Source organism: Acromyrmex echinatior, chromosome 12, assembly GCF_024713525.1.
Source record: "Acromyrmex echinatior isolate Ae372 chromosome 12, ASM2471352v2, whole genome shotgun sequence".
Lineage (NCBI taxonomy): Eukaryota > Metazoa > Arthropoda > Insecta > Hymenoptera > Formicidae > Acromyrmex > Acromyrmex echinatior.
The window spans coordinates 11,560,821-11,585,449 of record NC_141863.1 but is presented as its reverse complement, the minus strand read 5'-3'; positions in this window follow the sequence as shown (position 1 = coordinate 11,585,449).

Here is a 24,629-nt window from a genome sequence, read left to right as displayed (position 1 = left end):
GTCATCGAGAAACTGTCGAGGTTCGATGTAATTCGAATTCAACACCACACCAGTCAATACGCGATCGTTAAAAGCTGTTTCGATCTCCAACCACGAAAATACCCTCTTTTGCGATTCGACATAGCCAGAGCCCACATATTCAAAACGTTGTCGTAAAACATTTCTCAAACCTTCCAATCGTGCTAGTCGAGCGATGGATGCATTTACAACTCCGGTAGATGTTCGTCGACGTTTACTGTTTCGACACGTCTCCTGTAAGAAATCGAGACACTCGTCGCATTTTTGCTTCCATACTCGATACATGTCCGTATCGATTTTCGTCGCGCGATGAAAAAGATCCTCCACCTCTTCATCCATCTCTCTCTATATTAAAAATTTACTATCCTTGCTTGCACGTGAACCAGAGCGTTTCACCACAATTATCTATAGGTATGTCGAATTTAATTTTTTCATACATCTTTCCAATATCACCGATTTTTCGCACACCTTTCATAGCTACGTTCTCATACCTTCTCGCGCGATCGTCAACAAGAACTACCATGCTTTTCATCCATAAAATCTCTCGCGAACAGTGATTTCCAATCTCTCTCCGTAAATGATGTGTAGCTAAATTGCAACACCTCTTCTCCTTTATACAGGATGTAACCAACGTAGGACTCGGTAATAAACGCTCGTGACAATCGTTATCTGTATCTGAAAACACGTGTGACAGATCGCTGTCCGTACTTACGTTCGGACTGTTATCGCTATCGCTTGACATATTAAGTATTCAAAAACCACTGTGAGAAAACCTTACCCCGTATTACGCATTTATATATCGCTCCATCATCGGAAACATAAAAAATCACAACCCTATCTTATCTTTTAAAAGAATACGCATATTAAAAATAAAAGAGTGTACAAAAGAAACATAGACAATCATGATGCAACCTATCACATTTAAAGGATATGATATCTTCACACACATACATGCACACAGGATATGTGTAATGGAAAGAAATCCATTATTCAAATTTTTCTTTTAATTTTAATAAAATGCATACTATAATGAGCACATATATCGAGTATATAAAGAAACACATATTACTTACTTTGAAATCGCATTCACTGATTAAATAGTTTTAATACATTCTGTAACGCGCAATATTTACTGTGTCTTCCACACCGAAATGTATTGGTAGCGTATAAATTTTCAAGCGATTCAATCTCGTCGTAATGCACATCGATCGTTTCAATTATAACGTCGTCATTGTTCAAAATATCCAGTAACTACCCCCGTTTTTCAAGTTCCTTCACATAAACAATTGCCTCACTTTCTCCACTAACAGCTTCTGAAATCAGACTCGCTGCGCCGTACGATATGGTATCATCCCATCATTCCACCGCAATCCGTGATGATGTGTCATCAACCATAAGGCGTGCGATTGATCAGCTTCGTCAGGAAATGCTATAGCATGTAAAAATATAGTGTGTCAACTCGCTCCCATTCTTTAAAATTGCTACCTCCTTGACAACAAATCGCTTATTATCGATCACGACAAATCCTTAACAAAAAACATACACAACGATTTAAGAAAAAAATAATAAACATATTTGTAAAAATAAACAAGAGATAAGAAATATACTTTGCAAATCAACGAATGTTGGACCATAATGATGAATGTCGAGATATGTCGCCACAAATAATTAAACCAAACTATGAGATAATCGTGCAGTGCGTCTCTTTTATCATGTCCCGCTGAGGATATGTGTTTCGCTTTCTCAGTGTGAAGGAACACTCGCAAATAAAAATAATAGCAATATAATATGTGATAAAATAAAATATGTGTAAATATTAATAAATAGAATATGTGATAAAAAGTGTGAATATCATATGCAGAACGTCTTTTCCTCTCTCCTATATTTTTTAATAAACGTTTTTTCTTTCCTTCGTTACTGATGGTACTTTCTTCAAATCGTCAGCTACACAATCCAAAAGCCGATTCACCATTTGCTGCTTACGATCTCTGGGGAAGAGGTCAAAAATTGTGTTCTCAATTTTTATATATATTTCCACCATTGACGTTTTTCCTTATTTTTAATATCGTGAATATCATACACATTTAGATGAATCAACTGATGTCCAGTTTTGTCCTTCTGGAATTCCCACGGTGTACAGATGACCATTTTCCAATTTTGTAATATATTGTGATGTTCCATCGGTTTGCCGTTTCGAGGTTGAAGCAAAAAGCGCATCCATACCTTCAGATGTCAATTTTGCTAACGATGTAAAAATCTCACAATCGATGTTCGGTGCATTAATAAGTGTCGCCGTGTGACATCTAACAAACTCCTTCAGATCGTGCAACCATTCGAAGAATGTATTTCTCGTCATGAAATCTTCCATAAACAAATTACGCAACACTTTGCTCTCGGAGGTAGAGAAGAAACGATTCAACTCTTCCATAGAATACATAGAATTCAGCAAACCTCTCGTTTTCAACGCGTCCAAAAATGACATTAATGCATCTTTCATTGTCTTTGTCTCCCTCATACGTATCATATTCGGGTCTATTTTTCGCTGCTTTACCATATAGGTCTGTATGCAATCATCATTCGCAAATTTTTGATAAACGTATTCGTAATCCACGTCTGATATATTAAATCGATTATAGAACTCATATACGTTTCATCGAACACGTCTTCCTCTTCCTCATCTAATAGTTGTTCTAACGATTTCTCAGTGGACTTCGTCGGTAACTCTTCGACCTCTTTACTTTGAGACTCCATCGTAGAACACAAATAATACGTTCAAAATATTTACTAAATGTTCCTTCAAAACATTACGTCAAACGGAAAATTAATGTGAAATAAACATTTATTTAAATAAACGTTTAAAAAACATTTCTTTGAAACATTATTTTAAACGCAATATTAGTATAAAATTAACATTTAATGAACGTTAAACAAACGTTTAAAAAATATTATTTTGGAAATGAATCATAAAACGTAAAATTAATTACATTAAATAAACGTTTAAAAAACATTAAATAAACATTAAATAAATGTTATTTTGAAAACGAATCGTGAAATGTGAAATTGTAAACGTGAATAATAAATGTTTAAAAAACGTTTAAAAAACATTTTCTCCCCATTGGATATTATTGACAGAAGAGAGAGACTGTGGAGACCTCTAGTTGAAGATGATATATATGATAACTGGTATTACGAAAGTACAGAGTATGATTTCCTAACATGAAAATAGTTATTACAACATTAAAATTAAATATTTGACAGTAACTGGATGTTCAATTGAACTGCACAAATTTTTATCCATATATTGAACAGATGTATCATAGTTATTAGGTGTTGGAATTAATTCGTAGCGTTTTTTAATGAAAGAATGTTATTTATTTCACATGAGCATTAAAAAATACATTAATGAAAGTACTTCCCATCACTTGTAAAACGCTACGAATTAATTCCAACACCTAATATATATTCATGATTATACAGGTGTTCGTGGATTATTGAAATGCAGCGGTTTCCATACGATTTCAGAAATTAAGGATAGTGAATGGTGATATACAATCGAATGGATGACCGTTTTGAAACACTACGAAATTAGTTCCCGAATTCAGGGAAAAACTTTTTTTTTATCATAATTTTATGTGTATTCCGGAATAAGATATTAATCAATAATAATTCATTTTATAACTCATTTTAGCAATAAAACTATAAAATTAATGTACTATTGAAACCATTACTAGTCAGTAGTAAAATCTTCAGTGATAAAATATTACCATTGGCAAAAACTCATTCAGCTTGCTATAAAATACTATTAAAAACGGCTTTCATTTTCAATAATTTTTTTCAATAATACTTTTAATAGTAAAATCATCTATTTTTTCGCGACGGATTACTCGAATCCTAATTCCATCTATATAATTGTTTATTTATACGTACTTTATTAATATTATTTTTGATTTATAAGCTAATCTTTTCTCGAAAGAAATCAATTCACTTTTTGTCCAGTCATTTTTCAATCGACAAAGACTTCATTCGCGTGGAAGTCATTAGTGAATGAATGAATAGTAGGAAAGAAGCGAGACAGTTTGAGAGGATTAGCGGGATGCGAAATCCTAAAATGCCCTTTTTATTGACGCAAATAGCTCGAAAGTCCCAAGAGTGTCTGACGAAAAAATAAAACATATCATTTCATCATTTCATTTCGATTTAACGAATTTTATACACCTTCTCACTATCCCGTCTGTTACGGCACTATGCGTTCCTATTATAAGACAGGCAGTAAATTAATTACAAATCCAGTGGCGCATTCGCCCATTACGCATCGGTGTGCGCATTGGATTGCATTCGCAGATACAATAGTAATAACTAAAAATAATAGAATCATGAGGAACAATGAAATATGAGACCATTAATACTTCGTGTGATTCTTACAAGAACACGACGAAAGTAATAATACACATCATAGCTTCGATTATTTCTAGTATTGACACATCGTTCATGATACAAATAATAAAATTTTTAAATCAAATAAGGAAATAATAATTTGTAACATCAAAATTAGAATGGTAAGAAATTATGATTGATAAAATTATTAAAATTAAAAAATTAATATTTTGCGAAGTAATGTTTCTTTTATGTTCATTAAAACTGTGTAAGAAAACTAATGAAGGAAAATTTCTAATTCGAACAATTATGAATCTTTGAAGTATATAACAAATATTTTAATATTTTATTATACTTTCCAAATTCACTATAGAGATAGATAAATTAACCCCAACTGAAAATTAATCGATTCTTTTCTTTGTTTTTATTTTATTATTTATTAACAAAAAAATCAGCAGCACACAATTTTATATAAAGGAAATTTCTTTTAATAAGATTTACTGATTAGAAAATTTATCAATTGTTTCTGAAGGTTTATACAATAAAAGAATATATAAATGAAAGCAGAATCACAATAATAAACACAAATATATATGCATGCAACTTTCAAATGATTTTATTTCTTCAAATGAATTCTGGTAGCAAAAAAATACCGTATTATAATACATATACTACCTACTATACCTGGCAAACGCTAAATATTCCTGAAATATTCATAAAATGTTCCTAAAATTCCAAAAAAACATTTCAAGAATATTTCAAAATATTCCCAATATTTACGTAAAAGAAATATTAATACGTATATGTAAAAGAAATATTCGTCGGTTAAAATTTCCTTTGTATGTCATTATTATATTCCAAGAATATTCCATATATACTTGTATTTCGCAAAATTTTAATTTTTCATAAAATTCAGGTCATATTGCTCGTGAATCAGTCTTTAAATAAAATTTACTTTGGAAAACACATTTAATGTTTTCATCTTGTAGTTCAATTTTGAAATTCATTTCACAGACGAATTGCTGCGTTCCTTATATTCTTTCCGAGGTAATTTTTGTTTACGAGTAAGTCTTCGCCGTGGCTCTCTGTCGGCGGAGATGTGTACTGCTCGCCTGCTTGCGATTTTCAAGAAATATATTAGGAGTGTTCACACAATATTCTGAACATTTCATTGACATTTGCACATTCTGTGACTATTCTTTTATTGTTATGGAACATTCAGTACATTAATAATACGAATCAAACTTTCTGTGAATATTTAGCGTAAACTGGGATACATATCAAAATTTCATAATTCTTTGATAACTTTTTTGAAATTTTTTTTATGAATAATCAAGATTTTTTTTACAACAAATAAGCATTAAATGTATTATAATAGTATGTGTATTTCGCTTAATGAGAAATGCCAGTTCGAATCGAGTGTACATACACGAGACGTTCGATTATGTTCGTTTTTTCGTTGAGTGTTAAATGCGCTGAATTCGCATCTGTTCAACAAATTCGAGTAATAATGGTTCGTGCCATTGTGGTTGCACAGTTTATCATTCCAGTCTCGTAAATCGAAATTTTATCGGTGATTTTCGTCCGCATCGAAACAACGCGCGGCAAGATGGTACGTATGTGAGCGACGATCGATGTTGACATCGCTGCACGATAATTAGAGCAATAATAAACGTCAGTTGCACACGGCCGTCGATACGATTTGGCCACACCGCATCACATCGCTGCTCTCTCGCTAAATCTAATCCGATCTATGGTATTACATATTGCATAAAGACAGCTGTAAAATGTGTAAGGATATACATTTTCATTTCATTTAGCGTTACATTTTTTGTCATTGAAGAAATAAAATATTAACAGTTGATTTATAATATATTAATTACATTATATTTTTATATAAACAATGATAACCTGTTCGTTATTGAAACACAAAATCAATTATATTAAAAATATCGCTCGCCAAAGACAAGCGAATAAATTAAGATGTTTAAATTATAATAATATAATTTAATGTTTAAAATGTATTAAAATTAAGCGAAACTAGTTTCAAATTTATAAAAGTCTTCTTCAGTCGCAAAGATATTACAAAATTAATGCATGTGTAATTATCGATTAGGAAGTATAATTACGTTCGAAATACATAGTCAATGTGTATATAAAATTATTTCCCGTAGTCATCTTAATAGTTCATTCTTGATTGCTCTCTTACTATTTATAATCTATATTCCTTCATGCTGAAAATTTTGTCGATTAATTAAAATAGAAACATGTCTTCTGTATTGTATAATGAAATATTTGGTTGTAAACGGTGAATTAAATTATATCTGAGAAATCAATTATAATTAAATAAATGATTACGCAAATTAAAGATACAATGAAACCAGAAGGTGGATAATAAGAGATCAAATTTACAGTAAGATAAAATTCGTGCTCGTAATCTTAACGGCAATCGTGAACAAAGTGACAAAATAACCGTATCATTGTGACATCAATCAAACTGAAAACAAGAGAACATAAATACTCCATCGTTGTTCTTCATAATTCTGTCAAGGATGTTAAAATACGAATCATTTAAAAGTGCAGTGTCTTCGTTAAAATTAATCTTATTATTCTGAGTTTTAAGATGGATCATTTCTGAAATTAATAATTACTTTCTCTATCAAGAATTTGTACGTCATTCCAATTAAAACTGATTATACTCCAACATATGAAGTGTGTTCAAAATATATCGAACTTTTGGTCGACAAAAATACATTCATTCATACACAATACATTTACTCACAATACATCTACTCATAATCTCTTTCAAAGGAGTCCCCTTGGTAATGCACACACTTCTCCCAGAGGTCCCACCATTGTTGGAAACACTTCTGAAACGCATCTTTTGAATGGTGTTCAGTTGGGCTTCCGTATGTCTTCTCTTGATTCAAATTAGTGATGCATTATCGTGATGGAGTTGCCAAGTGGTCGCTGCCAACAAGTCTGGTTGTTTGCATCACACAATATCACGAAGGCGACGAAGGAAATGTGCGAGAGCGCACCGCGCGAACAGATTCGAGTGAGAAAACGGCACAAGGTTGATATGATGCACGACAGTGAAGAGAACTCCGTTTCATTTAATTTAACAAAAGAATTTCTTTAATGTATTCAGTTACAAAGTCAAAAGATATAATTAATTAAAGATCAGATTAACAGAATATTAAATGCGGTCACCTTTTCCAAATTGAGCTTGGAATCGCGGTGATGGAAAATCTCGGCGATTTTCCTCGAAGCTTCTCGAAAGATTCGGTTTATAGCGATTTCACTAAACGGTTAGCACGGCGATTTTACGAAGCGAGATTACGACTCTAAGAACTCTAAGAACTTTTTGGAAGTAAGTAGGAGGACGGCGAGATCGAGGCATTTATTGCTTTCGATCTGAGCTTTCCCTTTTGGGAAAAATCCAATAAAAATTTGCCACAATCGTAATTATTACGTGGCATTAGGTGTACAAAATTGATTGGCGCTTTGGATTCTTTTCTAGCGACGTTCAACGTAACAGTCATGCGCGACAGAAAATCCGTGCGTGGGATTGGTGACAGCGCGTGACGTATTCGTCGGAGCGCGGCGCTCGCGTGCGCGAATTGAATCGTTCTAGAACTTTCGATTGTCCGTTGCCGGTAACGACAACTTGTTTGCGTGTAACGAATTGTTTTTAAAAAGAACAAAGAACGACGAATTTGATGATTTCAACGAGGATTAAAATCATGTTTGAGATGAAATCACGAGCTCAATTTGTGCATGCGTTCAATGACAATTAATGTCGATCGACTGAAAGAATTCTTGCTTTTCTTTCGAATTACCGATCTCGAACAAAGGACCTTCTGGTAAGTACTCTTTGATAACTTCAGATCACTTGAAGGATTACTTTGAAGGAGATTAGAGTAAATGTATGAATAAATATATTTTTTACACTCGTGTATTTAAAAAATATCAAACCTTTGTCGTTACAATTTCAGAAGCTTTTTTGATATATGAAAAAGCTATGATCCTATCATTCTGTTGTGTCTCTGAATTATTATTAAGCTTTGTTGAAATTAAATATTTTAATCTGTCATCGATTTTTTCTTAAATTAACTCAATCGTGTAACTATTTAATAATATGTCGACTAAGAACTACAAATTGTAAGTTCTTTTGATAAAAAGATGGACATAACAAAAGAATTGCTCTATCCACTAAGCTATATATTGTACCGATCTTATGTCATAACGGATAATTCGATAGAAAAGACAAATATCTTTCTGAGAAGGATGCCTTGTGGAATCAATCTAATATAATCCTATTATTCGTATAGCTAAGAAACTTGGTATTGATTTCGAGATCGTTTATTTTCTGAACTGGTCACTTTAAATAAAATAAGGCGAACTTTATGTTCTGAGCAGCAAAGTATTTCAACTGCGCCACTGAATGACGTACGTAGCATATAGATGAATTATTTGCGGTCCTCAGATTCTCCAAATTTGCTAAAAATAGTTCAACATATATTTATAATTCCATCAAACAATGCTTATGTTGAACGAATATTCAGTAAAATGAAGACATTGGAACGACAGAAAAAATCATTTAAAAACAGAAATGATTAAGGCGGAATTATTCATTCATTTTAATATTTCATTATCTTGTGTTGAATTTTCAGAATTTATTAATCAAGTAAATGATAAGAGTATGTGTAAGTCACTACTTTCATGCGCTAAGTCCGAAAAGAAATACAATTTTAAGAATGTTAATTAAATTAAAAGTTAATTTTTATGAAAATAAATAAATAGGATATATATATATATATATATATATATATACAATCATACGTTTCTCGCATTTAATTATATTCTCTCCCTCTCTCCTCGCTCGCCAGGAAAATATCTCTAATTTTACAGATGTCGGGTCGGCCGAAGGAAAGTTGGCAACACTAGGTTCAATGCGAATCGCTGCATGATAAGTACAATCTGATAACGTCGCATTTCCGAAATATCACAATGGTTTATAGTATATTATAGGAAAGTTCGCTGTTAGACTATATTTGCATCAGAATCCACTACAGTTCTGGAAATCTGAGAGTGACTCATTCTGGACGGATCGTTTAATGTTTCTGACCGAATTTTAATTGTAGTGTTGTTAAAGATGATTGCAAAGTGAAATGGAACGTTCAAGATTATGAAATAAAGAAGGCATCATTTTATAAAGAAATAATTTTTCTAATCAATAACTGTGCGCAATCCCTTCCACGCTGACTCCCATTAGCCATGAAATTTACTTATTATTATTATTATTATTACTACAATAGTTCTATTGCGATTTAAAATTCCGGAAATTCAACGTGCAGTTCAAATAACTACAAATACAGTATATATGTATGTACATATATAATACATACTAGTGCATATCAATTCATATAGAATTATTTAAAGCATTATAGATCAATTGACCTTTATGGACCTTTATTTTCTATTGATTGTTTTATAATAACATACGTTCCAATCCTTATTGAAATATATAATTATTGAAATATATAATTTATTCATAATTTTTATGCACAATTTATATTGAAATTATCCTTGTAATTATCTCAATTTTAAGAATAATGCAATGTAATATTAAGCCTGTAATTTTAATGAATTCTTTCCGTGGACGAATTGTATCATTTTGTTTGGTAAGAAATAAATGTAAATAATTAGAAAATAATATTTATGAATAAAATCACAAAATGTTATCTCTCTCTCTCTCTCTCTCTCTCTCTCTCTCTCTCTCTCTCTCTTTCTGTGCGCGTGTAGACGGGCGCGCAAGTGCGTGTGTGCACGTGTATATGTCCTCTTTTAATCTCTTCTTTATTTAATTCAAAGATATCTATATATCGTCACGGATATTACCGCACGTAAGCGCAAACAGTAATAAATTATATCAGCGATAGTTCTAATGGTACAGTCATTTATAATGATCGTGAGATGCGATGTCGGTCGTTCTTCGTTTTGCGACGAGATTAATATCGCATGACTAGTATTTATTAGTGCTTAATTATTCGTGAAACTTAGAGTGTAACTTAAGAAATTCGCCAGAGTGAATTTATGGTTAGGCATGGACGGATTTAAAAGATAGGTAAACCGGTGCCATCGTCTGCCGATGAGCGAGCGAGTAAATGAACGATCCTAAACCCCCGCACGATAATTGCTCGGTCATGATAATCCTGTCAGCGGTAGCAGCATCGCGTCTCGACGCAGCACGTGATATGCATTTAAATTACGTCTCGATATTAAAGCGGGTACGTAGACCTCGTCGTCTAATGAATTTCGCGTATACAGCATACGCTCCAGAACTTGTGGACATACCGGCGCGCATATTTTCAACTCGCACACACTCCATCAGTCTCTCATCATGTCAATCGAGCGAACCGTCAATTAGCGGACACTGATTTATTAACTTAAAATAATAAGGGGACTCTACTCGCGACATTTTAATTTATACGGAAAAAATGATTGCGAAAATATCTAAAAATTTAGCTAGCTATAAATCTGAAAGTAATTCACTTGGATCATCAAAATAATGGTGTAGAATGTACAAGTTGATTGCTTCAAGATTGTCAAAATTTTCTGCACTATTGTCATGCTTTAGTTCTATATAATTATTTTGATGGCCCATTAAAATTAATTTCAGAGCTATATTTAAATAAATTTTTAAATGCTTTTGTTGCAAAATCATTTTTTTTCACGTTTTTCACGTTTTTTAAAAAAAGTAAAAAAAAGACTCTAAAAAATGTGCATGTACTTCTCATAAATCTATAAAAAACTGTTACATAAACTAAAAAAAAAACTGTAACATAAATAATATAATGGAAGTGGTAATATTGTAAATTTTTTATTATAAATTATCCCTCAGTAGTACGTATATGTATGTATTAAAAAAATGAAATAAAATCTTTAAATTGCGCCAATTGCAAAAAGAATATATATTTTTTGCAACATATAACATATACTATTATACTTCGTAAATAGCGAAAAGAACATATATTTTATTAAAAATATAATATTTAATTAAAGAGAAAAAGTGATACGTACTTTTATTTTTCTATTCAAGAATTTTTATATTTACAATGGAATACAACATTTAATCTCAAAAAATTAAAGACAAAGCATTACAAAATGAGAAAATTTTATTAAAATAACAAAATTTTTTATATTAAAAAACTTGGTGTTGCTAGATCTCAAACAATATAATAAGGTGATTATCAAATAATAACGAATAAGAAAAATAATGAAGAGATTTAAGAAAGAAAATGAAGTTGTCTAATGTGATTAAAAAGGCATACACCACGAGCGCAAGATGTTAGTAGCGAAATATTTATATTTTAATAGATTACCATAGAATAAAAACAATACAATAAAATAGACGTTTCGGGCCTTATATCAGGCCATCTTCAGTATTACAACATTAATATGTATTATAACTTTCATACATGTTGAGAACACCTAATTTCGAATAAATTTTATTCACGTTATAATAATGAGATAAAACATTTTACACGCACGATTACAATTATATTTTCGAAGAGCTTGATGCTCAGGTTATTGTTATAAAAAATTTTTTTAGTCCATAAAATCATGTCAAATACTCCAGATGCCAATTGTCGTTTTTTTGTCACAACAGTTAGTCGAACTTATTGAAACACATAATTTCCAGATTCTATTAAATGTGAAATTTAGTAATAATGTTAATAGCTCTTAATTGAAAAAATAAATTTAACTGTGATATATATCTAAATTATGATACTGTGTTAACAATAAGTTGAGTTAACTGTTGTGTGTTTCGCGGGTTTTCTCCGTATCTAGATCCATTCTTGGAATGCCAACGTTTCGTGAGCCTAGCAGTCCACTTCATCAGGGCGAGGAGCAGCCTGATACTGAGTTGTTTCTCCAAGCCCTTCCTTTTTTATATTACGCTGCTTTTTGGAGTGGGTTAGATGAGAAGAGGGGGAGGGGGAAAAGAGGTGATGGAATTTGGTTGGTCTTCAATAATAGAAAGAATAGTCTTCCATATTTTATTTATGTTGTAGCCATTATCTCTATTTAGATTATTAGGGTACACCCCAAACGGTCTATTTTTATATTTGTATACACTTTTAATTTAAAAGTAATTTATTAAAGTATACTATAGTAATTGTATAGTGATGTCCACATATAATACAGTGCTAATGAAACTATCGATAAATAAATTATTAAATGAGAAGAACTAGTGCCATCGTCGAAAATATTAAAAGGAATGACTTTTTCTGAAGCGATGACGTATCTTACGTAAAAAATTTTGATATTTTGAATTTCGAATCACGATATCTTCGTTCGTAGGATATGTAGAGATAAAATAAACGCTTATTATATAATTCGGATCCAAGCTGTCGACTAAGCTGATATTCAGTATTCGATCGGCCTTTATTAAAAAATAAAGAATAAAAATAAAGAATTTCGGATATTCGTAACTCGCTGACTCGCGTAAAAGATGGGACCGTCTCGCGCTACGCGCCCTCTTGGCGCGAGTCATCATGTCTCTTGATATACGCTGGATCTAACAAAAACTTAATTTATTAAATATTATTTTTACCAATATATTTTTACCAAATACAATTTTTAATATAAATGAACTATATCAGTAGAAACTTTGCTGCCTACTACTATGAAAAAAATATTTAAAAGATCACAAATATAGAGACCAAGCTGCTAGACTTGGCATCGATCAAAAATCAACTGTCTTCTCTGGAACTTACGACTAAACTTACGAAAGGGTCACTCACCGATTTTAATGAAACTTGCATATTTGTAGAACTTTGAAAAATATTTGACACGTATTTTTTTTATCGATAAAGGTCACTCTGAAGGATGAAAATTACCCCTTAAAGAGATAAGTGTAGATTTAACATATTAGTTGAAATAAGTTGAATATCAATATTGACTATTTCGGCTACATACTGTATATAGTTTTTTCAATTCTGTTGAAAAAACGTAAACATCAAATCCCTCATATTTATTATATTTAATGTATGTATGCGTCAGTGAAAAGGAACAACACTTGTGTGCCTGCTGGGTCTACTCATGATCGCACATGGTGAAGAAAACTTTTGAATTTTATACTTTTGATATAAGATTTCGTTTCAGCGGCTCTCCCTAATCTAGTTTACTTTTAAAAATTTTTAACTTATTTCATCTAATATGTTAAATCTACCCTTACCTTATAGTTTTCATCCTTCAAAGTAGACCTTTGCTGATAAAAAAAATACGTGTCAAATATTTTTTAATGTTTTATTTTTTGTAAATATGCAAAGTTTCATTAAAATCGGTGAGTGACACTTCCGTAGGTTTACTTGTTAGTATGCAATTCTTCATTTAATCTTCCAATAACCTTTCCTCCACCACATCTCAAATTCGGGATCTGCAGACTGATCTCGCTGAGTGTGTTTGTGCACTGGAGGCCAAATCATCTGCTTCTAATGGATATTGTGATGTTGGCCCCGAGCTGGAGACACGACTGGATACGGATTGAGCGGGATAAACTTAGCTCGGAACTTATTCTGTTCGATATGATGAAGCATTCCGAAGATCTTCGTACAGTTGCCGCTCATGTTGCCATTGCCCTTAATATTCCCGACGGAACTAGTGACATTATTTATTGTTTTAGAATTTCTGCCAAAAGTGATCGCCCCATGGTAGTAAAAGAAAATGAGTATGGGAGTGTCCTTTCAGTTGTCCTAGAAGAAGGCTCGCAATCGACGGATCGACTATAAGAGGGAAATAAGTTCATTCGATGGTTCGACTGTATGGTTCAACGAAGCTGGAGAACTCCAGAATAGATTTAAATGAGAAATTGAGCATTTACTCGTCCTATTCGGCGGAGCTATACGTACGGTCAGAGAGAGAGAAAGAGAGAGAGGAGGCTGTATCATGCATGAATCCATGATAATGTTGTTTGCATGAGATGGGGGACATCACAACACTCCGCCCGTTTAAATTATGGCGAATTCATCTCGATGACATGCCGGTGCTTCGCAGCCTCGAACATTAACTTTCATTGCCTTGTCAGAAATATGAATAAAATTTCATATACCTGAGTTGTTGAACTTTTCGGTTTTCAGATTATCAGGTGTGATAGGGAGAGTATTGATAGAAGGGGGATTGGTTTTTTACTCCGAATCTACAATAGATTTTTAACCCTTAAGTCATAAGGAATGGATGAATTACAATCAATTATTCTCCTCGCATTCGATTGTATTAGTCAATTTCTTATGATTTAAAACTTAAAATATATTCTAAAACATATCCAACTTAAAATCCTATCCTATTGTAGATCCGGACTTATGTGCGTCATGACTCCAATGCAACGACTCTTGATTTTTCGTCTAAACTTTACTACGCTCAGCCTGAATACTTGCTTGTCAATACTGTCAAGAAAACAAGGTCCCTCTTGCTAGCTATCGTCTAACATCTTTCTAAAATTCAATAGATCATGTGGCTTTGTTTCAAGTGGATTTCGAGAAATTCCACTCTTTCTTTCCTTCTGCTGAGATTATAAGTAATTTCAATATTGATCTAAATTGCTAGTTGTTTTACGTAAGGTCTCTGCGCGATTTTTGTGATAGCAACTATTTTTCCATAGTGCTTTTCTTCAATACCTATCACATTGTATTTTCCCACACTTGCATAGATCATTGTATGGTCAATGACTCCTGTCACACGTTAAATTTTTTCAGCAACATTCTCTCTCTTTTCTATATCTCATTTCCTAAAATTGCCATTTCCTATATCTTCCTTCGCGCATAATCCCATTTATGACTATTCGTCTATTAACCTACAATCGTTTCTAACAATTTTAACCTTTCTCTGTTGTCTCGATTGATCTGCAATCGATTTCTTCATGGAGTGACCAGACGTAATGTATGTGAAGTAGAACATCCATCATAGACAAAAGTAGTACACTACCATTTTTTTCATAAAGATGACCGTTACAAAAAAAAATAAAGGATAAAATAGAAACAGATATTGAGATTTGTATTATTTTGTATTCCTTTTAAACTTCTTTTAAAATTCATGTAGACAGTACGAACAAAATAGCTTTATTAGTCCTTTATAGTAACTTTCACTATACACTTTATTGATAATAAATAAAAATTAATGTGTACCAATAGATCTGTTCATGTTACTTGAATCCCCAAAAATTTCTAAACTTAAAATGAGATAGATATATATTTGGGATGAAAAAAGAGAAAGCAAAAATGCTGAAAATGCAAGCAACGCGGATAGACCTAATGTCTAATCAGCATCTTATATAAATCAATATGGCGATTTTATGTTGGATACTCATTAGTTTAGCGATCTTTATGTCTTATTCCATGCTTATCTTATATTATATGTTAATATGTTTTATATGTGATAGTGTTGTTCATATGTGACAGTGACTTAATAACTTCCGATCCCCCCGCTCGCTCCCAAGTCCCAAAAATAATACAAAAAAAAGTACACATTAAAAACCCGCCCGAAAAAAAAGTACATATCTGGGAAAATGTGTACGGACATTGACTCTATTTCTCCTTCACATTGAAATGATAAGATCTGCATTTTTAATGCAGCTTCCTTCTCTCGGCTCTTGACTTACATGCTCCTTTCCATTCGTTCCGATCAAAAAGACTCCCTGCTCCCTACTTCACTTGGTCAAATTTTTGATGTGCGAAAGAAACGTAACGAAAAGAGTGTTTTGTTCTCATCTTTCCCCTTATAACTGGGAGATTTTTCGCTCCCTGTACAACAAGATTAGCCAACCGATATCTGTTGCGTAGTCTAGATTCTGTCGCCTTGTCAGCTCGTTTCTGGTCAAAGCTCACTGAGTCTGGCCAAGTCGAAATCTCTCAAGCTATCATTTTGCTTAAAAATTTAAATGTATTCTTTACCTTTTTTTATTTCCCTTCCTACTCCTCTCCTCCCCTCCCTCTTCCACTGTCTCTCTCTCTATCCTTCTACTTCTTCTCTGTCTCCCTCCCCCTTATCCGATTTTTCGTTTTTTTTACCTTCTGCACATTTCTTCGGATATCCTAATGAAGGCACTTGGAAAGTGCTCATTCAACTCCACTGACCCTGACGACATATGTCGCTGCCTCATCATCGATAGTCTTCCTATCACTTTCTCCATCATCCTCAATCTTTTTAATCTGTCTCTTAACTCCTCTTTTTTTCTTACCAATTGGAAGTTGTTTCTTTCGTCATTTCTCTCCCGAAATCCAAAAACTCTTCATTACCCACCGATTATCGTCCTAACCCTCTCTCATTTGTTTTCTCTCTAAAGTTCTCGAACATATCATTTTTGATTAGTTCTTGTCCTCCTACCTGCACACCTTTAATCTCCTCGATCCTCTTTAGATGAGCTGTCGACGCGGCAACAGCACGCAAACTGCTCTGGTGAAGCTTGCTGATGATGTTCGGTTGGCTATAGAATGGTTGTATCATTTATTCTTTTTAACTTCTCTTTGAAAACCACGATCTGCTTCTATGTAAACTTACTCACTTTCAATTTTTGCACATTGAGTGGGCATCCGACAATTTCTTGGCTTACAACATCAATAAAATTAAAGCCATTCTTCTAAGCAGTTCCCGTTTTGTCAATTACAATTAAAGCAAATTGCATCCTTGAACTATATCTAAACGATAGTTCCATTGAACTTACCAGTCAAGTCATATGGCATTAGTTTCTAATACTAATATCTTAATTTGGTCCGAGCATGTTAAGATTTTAGTACAAAACATAGAGTAGTACAGGCGCTTTTCTATCATCTGTAGCATCGTGGGACAGCTAGCACCATTTGCTTATGTCCTCTACTTATTAGTTTTCATATAATTTTGCTAAGAATAATAGCTACATGCAGTCACATTTTTAATTTTTTATTTATTAATTTTTCTTTATCCCGCTGTTTTTACTTAATTTTTATTTTTAATCTTATTTTTATTATAATAATTAAAAAAAATTAAAAAAAAAACGAAGAACATAAATTAATTTTTTTTAATTTTTAAAATTATAACCACTTTTATTTAAGACATTTTGAATTACACGAACATTGACATGTGTGAATTATCGCAATCTTATTTTTATTATTTCGCTATGTGTATTGCTTTACGCTAATCTATTTCCTTTGTACCTTATAGAATTCTTAAGAGCTTGTCTTAGAACTATAATAAACACTGAATCAATCAGTCAGTCTCACTCTTTCTCTCTCTCTTTCTCTCTCTCTCTCTCTCTCTCTCTCTTTCTCTCTCTCTCTTTCGCACGCGCACGATGTTTACAATGTTATTGTGCATATTTGCTGGAGTTTTTAAAGGCACATTAAGTTAAGTGCCATTTATCGGCAAAAATTCGAAAAGGACAACAAATTCTGAGTGACGTTTCTTAATGAAAATATAACATTTTAAAACATTAGATTACAATATCTCCGTTCATAATGCACAGAGAGAAAAAAAAAGAGCACTTTTCTTATACAATCAGAGTGGGAGCTGTCAATTAAGTTGAGTTAGAATTTGAGTCAAATACGACATCGCGAATACGATATGATATCACAATTCCCCGATTCGCGTGAAATACTCGGCTGGTCTTATCACTGTGTATATTTTAGTGCCGAAACATTATTATGTCTCTTGATATAATTAAAAGTCCATGTATGAAGGTTAATAAATATTTTAGTATAAATATTTTAATATAAAAAAATTTTACTCACATTTCAGTTCGATTACTGCTACAGTACATACTTGACATGCAAGTGCCTCTAAGCATGGACGTATTTTCTTGTCCTTAAACGCGACTTTGATCATTTTGAGAGTATTCAGTCATACAAATGGGCGATGGCCGTGACACGTTTCAGCTCTCATATTTCGGCAATGTGTGTCGTAATAAAGTTATATTCTTTCCATCTGTAAGACTACTTCGGGACCACATAGAAGACATTGATTAAATTCGAGCCCAGCCGAGAGTTGCGAGACACTGTTTTAATATACGCGCCCGTATATTTATATATCCCGCGCGAGCACTACAGAACCGACGCGGCCGCCGCTCATCTCTAATTTGACTTGCGGCAATAATTCGTGAACGGTGGAGAAGCCTGGGAAATAATGTTAATGATTTTCGAGCCCGCCTGAGCAAGGATTCCCTTTATCGAGTGAGATATTAAATCTTATTAATGTGGAAAGAAGATTCTTGGCTACTGTATGTGCGGCGCGGGCGTCGCCCGCCTTTACATGAAGATTAAATTCATGTAAATTTTCTATGCGGGATCGAATCGACGCGAGCAGAAAGCAACAGTGCATATCTTTCCGAACAATGTGTTACAAGTTTCGAGAATGCTGACTGAAAAATCGCCGGCAAAGCAAAGGAATCCTTGTACATGGAAAGAACAATTTTACGCTAAGTGTCTACAAATTTAACCAAATAATTATGTAGAATATTTAAACTGATTGCAAAAATATCAAACTTTTATAGCATTTTTATCGGTTTTAACATAATTATTTGATAATCGAACGAAATTATTTTCAGAACTATTATAAATTTGCAGATTTTAAATGTAGTGATGTATATTCAGCACTTAATTTATTAATTCGTCGGTTCTATATTGATAATGACTCAAAATTAAGAGTCAAAACGTTTATTTATGTCTTATTAATAAAAAAATGTTACACAAAATTATCTTGTTAGATTACATCGGCTTGTTCTGAACTTTGTGATTTAATTCTTTGAAGTCTCTTTATCATATAAATATATTTTTTAAATTGATAAGTATACTGAGAAAAAAGTATTTGGTATTTGTGACTATAATTGCATGGCATAAAATAATTATGGTTAGGAGCTCAATTTTTATAGTTATTATCAAGGAATGATAAGTATATAGCAAGGTTGGTAAAAATCATGTTTTTTTTAAGAGAATGCTGGAGTGTCCTGTTTTACTATTAATTATTAAAGACTTTTTTCTCTTAATTGTGTTTATGGATTGAAAAATCCTTCTCCATAATTAAAGTATCGACAACAACGCAATTCGTCAGCTACAACTGAATACGAAAAACGAAAGAAAATTGAAGACTTACAGTTTTGTTATTGACTTCTGTAGTCAACACGTCACAATATGTGCTGCATATAAGAGTTTCAGACCATGCATATTCATAAAAAGTAGCTGACGAATTGCAGGAAACCTGAAAGAAACCATTCTATGTTTTTAGAAACGAGGTAGAGGCTTTAGTATAAGAGAAAAGAATCACCGAAAATTTCGTTTGTATATTACGAAATTGACGTGAAGCCAAATTGACATGAAACCGAGCAGTATTATAGTTCCGCGATATTCCGATAGCGGCGCTGTCATGAAAAGTGCGTCGCTGAATCATAGAAATGATCTGAATTATCGAATACTCAGGCCCATATCAAAAAATGTTCTTATGTGCCTGGTCAAAGTTTTTTCTTTTGAGAGGAAAAATAATAATAAAATAAATATGATATAAATAGTTATTTCAATTTTGTTGAAATAATTTCTTTATAAACAAGAAATGTATTATATAATACCATATTATTTATATATGAATACAAATGAAGATAATTATTTTAATTACATTGTTCTGTCTTTTACATACGTAAATTATTGATGCATATATATAAAATACATATATATACGTATGTATATACAGAGTGTTTTTTTAAGCCCGATAGATTTTTTTAAGCCCGATAGAACTTAAAATTGTAAAAACTAACACAAAAATTAAATTATAATCAAAAAATTTTTTTTAGTCGAAAGATCAATGCATGGCATTAACATTTGAAAATGATTTCCGGCATATGGCCACCGCGGCTGTTTAATTTAATTTTTTGTTTTATTTTTTACAATTTCAAGTTCTATCGGGCTTAAAAAAACACCCTTTATATACGTATATATATATATATATATATATATATAGGGTGACATGAATATACGGCCCCACTCGTCCTGAGCAGGTAGAGTGGACTAAATTGAGTAGAAAAGTCCTCTACCATTTTGTGTTTCGCAATAATTAACGAGATATTAATGTTTAAAGACCAATTATTGCCGAAAGTATGGCCCACCGAACGCGCGGGCCGCGAGGAGCGGGGCTTACCGTCGCGAGCATCTAAGCTCAAAGGGCGCGGCGCGCCTGCTAGGCCATTCCCACTCTTCGCCGTGCGCCTGGCGCTTCTTAGTAAGAAGCGCCATTCCTCTTATCGATCACGGGCTAAAGAAGAACCGCTATTCAACAATGGATACATAAATGGATTGAATTATTGTATAAACCAGGAATATATTATCAGCTGGAAACGCTATAATAATAATATATTTTTGTATATATATAGAAATATATTAGGAGTATAAATAAGTTTCCGCCGTTTGACAAAAGATAGTGCCACCAGTATGTTATGGTTAAAATTGTCTGCTGTAAAACGTCATATCGTAAGATTGGACATCTGGTAACAACATAACCTTGAAATATTAGCGATTTTGTATCAGCATCATATATCTTTTTTCGTGCGAAAATGTCGAGTTTTGAGCCGAATAAACGTCATTTGCGGGAGCTTTTGATTTACTTCTTTAATTTGAAGAAATCTGCAGCTGAGGCGCATCGATTGCTTGTAGAAGCATATGGTGAGGCTGCCTTAAGTGAAAGAAGTTGCCGTGAGTGGTTTCAAAAGTTTAAGAACGGTGAATTTGACGTCGAAGACAAAGAACGTAGCGGAAGGCCGAAAGTGTACGAAGACGCGAAATTGGAATCATTATTGGATGAAGATTCGTGCCAAACGCAAGAAGCACTTGCACTTACATTAGGAGTGACTCAACCAGCAATTTCACATCGCTTAAAATCATTAGGAATGATTCAAAAGCAAGGAAATTGGATTCCATATGAACTGACGCCGAGAAACGTTGAACGCCGATTTTTCACATGTGAAATGCTGCTTGCCAGGCACAAACGAAAGCGTTTTTTGCATCGTATAGTCACTGGTGATGAAAAATGAATTCACTACGATAACCCAAAGAAGAAAAAATCATGGGGACCACCTGGCCATGCTTCAACATCAACAGCCAAGCCGAACATTCATGGAAAAAAGCTCATGTTGTGTATTTGGTGGAATCAGCTTGGTGTCGTATATTATGAGTTGCTCAAACCGAACGAAACCATTACTGGGGCTCTCTACCGAACACAATTGATGAGATTGAACCGAGTACTCAAGGAAAAACGCGCCCACTACTACTCCAGACACGACAAAGTTATTCTTCTGCATGATAATGCTCGTCCACATGTTGCGGCGCCGGTCAAAACCTATTTGGAAACACTCAATTAGGAAGTTTTATCCCACCCGCCATATTCACCAGACATTGCTCCTTCTGATTACTACTTGTTTCGATCGATGGCACATGGCCTGTCTGAGCAACACTTCACATCATATGAAGATACCAAAAATTGAATCGATTCGTGGATAGCTTCAAAAGATGAAGCGTTCTTCCGACGCGGTATCCGTATGCTGCCAGAAAGATGGGAAAAAGTAGTGGCTAGCGATGGACAATACTTCGAATAAAACATTATGTACCGTTCTTTCACAATAAATGCCCAATTTTTGATAAAAAACGGCGGAAACTTATTAATACTCCCAATATATCAAGATCATTGTTTAGAAAAGGAATCGTGCGTCATTGCCGCGGCGATGATGCCAACCAGAATCGATAGAAATTACATTCTTGAATTGCAAGACGAATTATTGAAACAGAAGTATGACGGAATGAGACAGAGAAAAAATAAAAAAGAATAGAAGCTCCGATTGTAATCGGTGAGGCTCTGTACGCCGAGTTGGGCTCGTCGAATAAAACAGCGAGTCTATCTGAATTTCTTTCTCTTTCTCTTTATGATCGCTTGTTTCTAGCGAAAATGCTTTCTAGGCAATTTCCGCCCAACGTGTATAACTAAGAGGAGAAAGAACATTATAGATAACATATAAGTTTTAATAAATTATACTAATTCTATATTCCTCCAATTTTGTATAATAGCAAAAATAATTTCAAAACACGATAATTTACGAGATATTAACATTTCCATGATTTTGCATGAGAGTTATATACCACGTTCATAGAAGTGGTTTGCAAGATCTCGGCGTGGTCTCGCGCGTAAGGTGCGAGATCTGAATGTTAGAGATTCCACGATCGATTCCTTTTTTCTTTTTTCGTAATTTTTTTTTAAACGAGTTTTTTTTTAAACATTGGTAATAAACATATTACAGGCTAAATATATTTTTATTTATAATAATTATTGAAATTATGTGTATATTTCTAAAAGTTTTTAACCGACAATTGTAGCAAAAATAATTTGACGTAATATGCGTCGAATAGATAGAAAACCAGTATTTTTATATGTAAATGAAATCTGTTTACTTTTAAAAAGTCTGAAAAGAAATCATGTTTTTGTAATAATATTACGTTTGGTGTCGATCAGTACTTTCTGTTAAATGTTTCTTTTATAACTATCATCCGAATGTATGAAAATTCTGATAATGAATCAAATCGCAAAAGTGCGATGATTAATATAATTATAAGGATGATGTTAATATAATTTTATAATTCACAAATAAAAAAGCCTTTATATGTGCAATATACAAATAATTTTTTATTTATCTATTGAAGTGATTCGGTATGCTTCCTATAGTTGTTAGAATACATATTAAATTTTGGGCCGACTTTTGAAGCGTCGTCTTCTTTTCCCCGCCGCCACCGCTAAACGCTCGACGGTTGAGCCGCCGCACCTGATCGCGCGCGGACGTGTATCTCAGGAGCGCATAAGAAATATGCTGCGACCGTACCTTTCAGCAAATTATCAATCCTTTACTTTCCTTAGTCTTCTGTGATGTCTTTTTTATTCAACATGCCTTCTTTATTCACATGTTGAATAAAGAAGACATAACGGAGTTATTGGAGTTAAGGCATTCCCGTTTAAAATTACGCATTTTATTCTGTGTCAACTCTTATTAGCCTTAAATGGTATTATTAGTATATTAAAAGATATTACATTCTGTGGCACATAAGCGTGGTCAGTAGCTCTTTGAAAGAAAATCGAATATGTCATAAAAATAATATAGTAATATTTTAAAAGTACATTACATTCAGTAAAATGTATTTACTTATTAATATGATGTTCAATCACTATTATTAAGAAATAATTATGTAAGAAGGAAAATATTTTCATGATAATTTACTGGAAGTATAATATATACTATGGTCGCAGCATGTTTCTTATACTGCGACGCTCCTGAGATGTACGTCTGCGTGCGATCCAGCAGTTCGGTCATCGAGCGTTGAGCGGTTGAAAGGGAAAAGTAGACAGCTTCAGAAATTGGCTCGAAATGTGTAATTAATTCCGAGCACACTGAAGTATACATATAATTTCTATAATTTTATAAAAATATATTTAGAGTAATATGTATATTAATAACATTATTTATTTTTAAAAAAAATTATGAAAAAAAGGAAAAAGCAGGAATATACGATCTTTAACATTCTGATCTCGCAACGTCCAAGACCACGCTGAGTTTTTGCGGATCACCTCTTCGAACGCGGTATAAAATACACGAAAAATCATAAACTATATCTCGTCAATTATCACGTTTTGAAATCGTTTTTGTTATTATACATTAATGAGAAAAGTATATGATTAACTCTTTCGCTTACAATATCGTATGAAACTTGAGATAAAGAAATCGGGCCAAACATGAGTATCATAGGTGAGAGGTACGTCTATCGGGCCAAACGTAAACACGTTCCAGGCTGTTGATTACGTCATCATAACTTAAATCGTAGGGCAAAGGGTAATATAATTTAATTATCTAGAATGTTTCTTTCCCCCTTATGATACACGCTAAGTGGCTGAGATCGCCGAGCAAGAATTTTTGGTCGCTAAACACAAGCGACTACAGAGAGAAGGACAGACTCTGAGAAACAGACTCGTTGTATTGCCGAACTCAGTTCGGCGTGTTCGTGCAGAGGCTCACCGATTACAATTGGAGTTCTATCCGTTTTTGTTTTTTTTTCTCGCTCTATCGAGACAACGGAAAATGAAAGAATTTTAAATCACAAACACGATTACCAGTTCTCCGATTTTTTTTTTTAAACTTCGGTTTCTTGGAATAATATTCGACACTCTAGCAGACGTGAAAAGTT